Here is a 7,270-nt window from a genome sequence, read left to right on the forward strand (position 1 = left end):
GGCCGCTTCCTCCGCCAGACATATAGCTACCCGAATAGCCGGGATACATATGGCCACTGCCTCCGCCAGACATATAGCTACTCGAATAGCCGGGATACATATGGCTACCGCCTCCGCCAGTCCCATAGCTCGAATAGCTGGGGTACGTATGGCTACCGCCTCCGCCAGGCCTATAGCTCGAATAGCCGGGATACATATAGCCACTGCCTGCGCCAGGCCTTAACCTCTGCGCTTCAACAGAGAAGAATGCTACCGTGACTACAATGCCGATAAGAAGCAGTGGTGATTGTTGTGCGTTCTTCATGATCTGTTAAGAAATGAAGAAAATTTTGATGTAAAATGCACATTTATTTAGTAATGAATAGGAATAACTGCTCTTTTCTTATAGAGAATGTCTTATCGTAAATTTCAAAAGCTGCTGTACCTAAATATTGAATTATGTACCTCCAGTAGAGACTCTTCAGTATTCTGTACAAATCTATAAAATTTCACTGCGAAGACCGCAAATTTGTATATTTTATTACATGTTATATAATCTGAAGAAGCTTTCGTGTGTACGGGCCCTCCGTAAGGATTTTAATTTACCCAACATACAAAAGATTTTCATCTATACAAAAATACAGTTCGGCAAAAAATGGAGATTTTAAATGAGGTCATAGAAATCTAGCGGTGTGCCGTTACCACGGAAACGTCTGCTGAAGCTGGTAATCGCGGAAACTCAAAAACTTTCTTTTATCATATTTTAAAAGATAATTGTACTAGAAAATTGATTTCTTCATATTTTCATTAAGTTATGAATATCTATTGTTTGTAATGATTATATTCTAAATATCTTATTAACTTTCTTAATTGTCGTCAGCTCGTGCAATTTTAGTAATTAGCAAGTGCATTCAATTGTGAATCAAGAAGGTGCCCTTTTTAATCAGAAAATAGGTTTTTGGACTTAACTGCAACCATGGCTGATTTTTGGCTTGAAAATGTTGTATAATGCGCATGCAATTTAAAATCTAAAAAAAAAATGTTATACGTCAGTTAAACATCATTTTATACACTAATGCAGCGGATTACATGTCTACAGGTTAATAATTCGATTCCTTTTTCAATACACAAGGACAATGAAGTTAAGGAATAACTCGCTAAATCTCGGCTTGGAATATTTAACGAATATTATATGAAAAAGAAAATGTTTATAAAATTAATTAAGAAATAATATATCTCATTTAGTGATTTGTCGCTGAATAAATCATTGTTTGGAGTTCAGATGCGAAGGAATTATATCACGAGGGCGCAGCCCGAGTGATATAATAATACGCATTTGAACGACAAACAATGATTTTATTCAAGAGCAAATCACTAAATGAGATATATTATTTCGATTCTAATACGTTACCAACGACTTTAAAGTACATCCTTGACGGCATTCGTTAAATATTTGCCCGTTTTCTATCGGTTTCTTTTCCAGCGCGCCGCTATGCCGTTTGACGCCATGACGTAATGATTGTGACGTCAGAACAGTAAATTGTTGTATAATAATTCACAGTTTTCAGCGTTCTTTGATTTATAGGAAAATAAATCGGATCGTGTTAGAATTGTTTAAGAAATAATAGAGCTATATCTCATTTAGTTATTTGTCGCTGAATAAATCATTGTTTAGAGTTCAGATGCGAAGGAATTATATCACGAGGGCGCAGCCTGAGTGATATAATAATACGAATCTGAACGACAAACAATGATTTTATTCAAGAGCAAATCACTAAATAAGATATATTATTTCGATTCTAACACGTCACCAAGGAGTTTAAAGTACATCCTTTACGGCATTCATTAAATATTTGCCCGTTTTCAATTGGTTTCTTTTCCAGCGCGCCGCTATATGCCGTTTGACGCTATGACGTAATAATTGTGACATCAGAACAGTGACTTGTTGTATAATAATTCACTGTTTTCAGCCTTCTTTGTTTAATAGGAAAAAGAATGGGATCATGTTAGAATGATAATTGTTGATTGTGGATAAATTATGTTTTTGTGACATCGTTAGCTGTCAGTATTGTATAGATACGCTTAACATATAATGCATGGATAAAATTGTTCTCATTTTCGTTGATATTTTTACTATTATTGTTAAGAAATCAAGTATTTTAGATTTGATACTTCTATCACTTTAATAATTAATCATATTACCGGACTTCTCTCCATAATTCAGCGGTACAATAATGGGAGTAACCTAGGCCAAGAGTAAAAACTTCCAGTGTGTTTAGAGCGGTTCTACAAAAGTGATGTTAATGTTCATGTACATGTTTCTATGAAAACCTGGTGCGCCATATTAATTGTAAATTGCTTAATTGTAAATTGCTTGATATCAGATTTCAGTGCTTAATGCCGGACACCTTATACAAAATGTTTTGAAAACGAAATGACATTTATTAAGCACTATGGTATGTTTTGGAAAGCCGGTGCTAATTGCCAAAAGCTAAATGACAATTAGTTATGTCAAATATTGCCTGTGAAATGGTAATTGTCAAACAATAAATGATAATTGTTAATTGCGAAATTCGAAACAATAAATGCAAAATGCATATTGTTAGTACTTATTCATATAAAGAGCCGAATATATCAGTGTAAAAATGCATCCTTAAAAATAGTCATTGGCCTTTGTAACATAATTTGTCTCTATTAAACTGTTTTAACACTTTAGAGTGAAGAGTTTCTATCATGTCATCACAACTTTTAGAACATGATATTGCTTCAAGTCAGGCTAATAGAACTTCGTATGTTTTCACGTGATTAAAAGTAACAGTCATTAGTTTAAGGAATACAGATCAAAAACTCATAAAGTAAAAGCATTTGACGAGTAGCATTTATTATTTGGCAATAATTATAGGCATATAGCACAAAGGATATGGCATAAGGCATTTGATATGTATGGAAGGCTGGTGCGCCATGAATATAGCCAAATGCTAAATGACAAATATTAAATGCTAAATGCCAATTACTTAATGCTAAACGCCAAATACTTAATGCTAAATGCCAATTACTTAAAGCAAAATGCCAAATTCTTTATATAATATGCAACATACCAAATGCTATATGCCTATGAAAGACCAATGCGCAATGTTATTTGCAAAATTGTTAATGCAAAAAAAATGCTATTTACGAACTGCTTAATGTCAAATGTTTGCTTTCAAACGGTAATTGGCAATGATAAATGCTTTATTATTAAAACAATAAATGTCAAAATGCTCATTGCTATGTTATCATTGAAATAAAAAACTGAATACATCGGTTATATAATCATTGCCCTTTCGTAACATAACTTTTTCTCTGTTACTAGTTTAGTTTACAGCAGAATATTTCGGTTCCATGTCCCCGTAACATCTGCAACTTAAATTAAACTGGCAGAACATTTAATTTTTTTCAAATGAGTGAAAGTTACATTCATTAGTTGAAGAGATAAAGATCATAAAGATTGATAATTAGAGAATTACCATTTATCATTTGACAATAATAATTTGTTTTTATGACTTTTAGCATTTTGTATATGGCATATAGTATTTTGCATGTAGCACTTAGCATCAAGTATGTGACATTTAACATTAAGCTATTGGCATTTAGAATTAACAATTCCTTATTTAGCGTTTGGCAGTTAGCATAGCACATCGGTCTCCACTAACTGCGCAGGGACAATGAGCCCTAGTGTTACGAAAAGAGAAGTTCGCCAAGCATTTTAGATGATGTTAGATGATCGAAATATTTTAAGCGCCACCTGTTTTCGTAATTCAGTCAAGGAACCTCGGAGCTTACGCAACTTCTCGTAGTTCGTATCTTATAGGACTGCTTACACCAAATAGGAAGTGACAACTCAGTGTTACATGTTAAGTGGTCCAAAACGAAGTTCCATGTTGTTGATGAAATCTTGTATATGTGTCAGATAAGGATGTGACAGTTATAGCTTTCACTTAGTTATATTGCTTATTGTATTGAGAAAAGATCTAGATCACTTTTACCGTGAATTTCCATGTCTACATGTATACGGGTTATTGCTAAATGACAAATTTCATGGGCGTATTTTCAGAAGGTGATGTTTGTTTGTTTTTGTTTTCAGACAGATGAAATAAATGTTTCTTTATTGCATGTAACCTTACGTCTTAATATACTTATATTTTTCATTTTTGATAAGAACACATGATATATTTAATGGCTATATATGTGTTTTTATATCATTGAAATGCTGTAAAGCACTGAAAAGGAGGTTTCAAGAGTAATTTTTTTATATGAAACAAAGGAAGAATGTAACCGTGTTCCATTTCGGTATTTTCACATAAAGAAAATTGATCATTCTAATATAGTGTGCATATTGATAAGAACCGGAACAGTCGTACTAAGTTGCAATAAAGAATCAATCCTAGCACTGAGACGTCTAGGATTTATTCAAGTTGCTCAAAGTGAGTAAGGGGTAGTGCGCGGGGGTGGGGGTGAGGTCTGGGGTTTGGCCACTCGGAGTTATTCATTAACACTCGGAATTCGTCTTTACACATAGTCCTATACTAACTTTCTGTTTGCTTCTTAAAAGAGATTATGGTATATGTCTGTTTTTCAATGTTTAGAATGTTAGTCATGATAGTAAAACAATCATTTGGATTTCATTCTTTTCTTCATTTTGTCAATAAACTGTAAAGCGTTTTTGTATACAAAATAACTAGAAATATGAGATTGATTTAAGTAACGGGGCCGGAATGAAAACGTGTAAACATAACATATACTGACCATCCTTTTGCAAACTGACACTTTAACTCTGTGTGTTACATAGATATATTTTTCGTAACTGCATGTAGAGGATGTATAGTGCTACACAGGCATTATCTTTCAAAAACATCGTATATTCCTTTGATTTTTCCATCCGAGCTATATACAAAATATGAAGTGTACTTGGTAACATACCAATGGTGATGATATCTCCTGAGAGTTGATTGCATAATACGAGATTTCAACAGAGTAACAATAAGTCATCCAACCCCAAAGTAAGAAATACGCAAAGCATTATTATTATTTCGCAAGTTTTATCGTATATTCTTTCCACATGAACATTAGCATCACTTTGGAAGAGCAGCTCTACGCACACTGCAAGCCGTTATTCTAGGCCTAGTAAACTCCCATTATGGTTTTATTTATTTGTTTTGGGTTTAATGCCGTTTTTCAACAGTATTTCAGTCATGTAACGGCGGGCAGTTAACCTAACCAGTGTTCCTGAATTCTGTACCAGTACAAACCTGTTCTCCGCAAGTAACTGCCAATTTCCCCAAATGAAACAGAGGTGGAGGACTAATGATTTCAGACACAATGTCGTTTATCAAATAGTCATGGAGAACATACGCCCCGCCCGAGGATCGAACTCACGACCCCGCGACCCGTAGACCAACACTCTTACCTACTGAGCTAAGCGGGCGGGGGTACAGCTGAATTATGGAGAGAAGTCCGGTAATATGATTAATTATTAAATAATCTAAAATACTTGATTTCGTAACAGTAATAGTAAAAATATCAACGAAAAAGAGAACAATTGTATGCATGATTTATATGTTAAGTGTATTTATACAATACTGACAGCTAACAAAAGGCAGTGTCACAAAACCATAATTTATCCACATATTTTCCAACAATTAATTATTAAACATTGTTGTTGTTTTTTCATATAATATACATTAGATATTCAAAGCCGAGATTTAACGACTTATTCCTTAACTTCATTGTCCATACGTATTGAAAAAGGGAAGCGAATTAATAGCCTATATGGCATGTAATCCGCTGCATTAATGTATAAAATGATGTTAAACTGACGTATCAAAATTTGTAGAATTTTATTTGCAGGCGTATTAGACAACATTTTCAAGCCAAAAATCAGCCATAGTTGTAATTAAGTCCAAAAAAACATTTTCTGATTAAAAAAGGCACCTTGTTGGTTCACAATTGAATGCACGTGCTAATTATGAAAATTGCACGAGCTGATGACAATTAAGAAATTAAATAAGATATTTAGAATATAGTCACTGAAAACAATTCATAACTTTAAAAAGTGGCATTATGCGCATCTTACTACACAAAGTGTGTTTTTGGTGAGTGTTTTACAAATGCAATTTCGGTTGCTGCGCATTTTAATGTGTTTAATTAACAATAATGCTGCATATTTATTTGAAGTTGACGCTTTAGAAATAAAGAAATCTGACTAATAAAATAATAGTTCTTTTCTTCAATATTCTGCACAGTGATCTCCCTTACCTATTGGTAGAGATTTCTGTAGTTGAAGGGAAGCAACTCCTGTGTGCAGTTTGACTTTTCTAGTTATATCAGAATGTAATGACTTGATATCTAATTACATTAAAATCACTCCTATAAAATACACTGCAGGGAAGCCTTATTTTTGTCTGCGCCAGAGATTGAACATATCTAAGTAAGATCACAAATCACATTTATTTTCGAACTCTGTGGTCTGTATTATTAACTGGGATGATACATGTATTAATATTTTAACATGACAAAATCACGACCTACCTTAGCTTAGAGTTCCCTCAAGAGTATCCTTGTATTCAGAGTCTATCAGTTAGTATCTATATACGCAAACAAATGTCGACGTTTAACGTTTACTTAGATGTCCTATCCATCAATAAGACGTAATAGCTCTTTACATCTTAATATAGTTTTTCTCAAAAAACAAAATTGGCGTAAAATGTTTATAATTAGTTGTTGTATGTAAATTGTCACATTAGACGAATGTGAGAAATAAACACAATGATTAGTCCAAGAGATAGGACACTTTTATTTACTTTTTTAGCCTAAGCAAAATTTTTATTGCATTTGGAAGTCAATTATATCTAGTTAGGAAATTTATTTTTAAGTTGCCAAAGCGGGTAGAATAGTAAAAAAAAATCAAGATGGCCGCCAATATGGCTGCCCTAAGTTTCTGTTTTCTATGCATCTCTACATAGGATGTTTATATTTTTAAAATTTGCGATTTTTTTATTTTCTTTTCTTTTTTTCTAAATATTGTTTATTTTATATTTGAAAATCAGTTACGACAAATGCTGATATCTTAACTGTTACATAAACCCAAACTTGTACATATACACGTTCTCACTACACTGAATGCCATCTTGGACTTTACGTAAAACGTCATATACTGGCCTATTTTATGCACGGCTAATCTTAAAATACAGCAATTTGATAAATACCATGGGATGTTGTAGTTAGGATACCACGGCAACAATTCGTATCTCTT

At 33.3% G+C, this 7,270-nt stretch overlaps 1 long non-coding RNA gene across 1 annotated transcript; it reads right to left on the reverse strand.

The window, feature by feature from the left end:
- Positions 1–2: 2 nt before the first annotated feature.
- LOC128559560 (uncharacterized) lies at positions 3–7,270 on the reverse strand. Its single transcript, XR_008372463.1, has 2 exons — positions 6,547–7,270; positions 3–307 (listed from the first exon to the last, which is right to left on the reverse strand). It is a non-coding gene; the product is annotated as an uncharacterized LOC128559560 (long non-coding RNA).

Source organism: Mercenaria mercenaria, chromosome 9 (genome assembly GCF_021730395.1).
Source record: "Mercenaria mercenaria strain notata chromosome 9, MADL_Memer_1, whole genome shotgun sequence".
Lineage (NCBI taxonomy): Eukaryota > Metazoa > Mollusca > Bivalvia > Venerida > Veneridae > Mercenaria > Mercenaria mercenaria.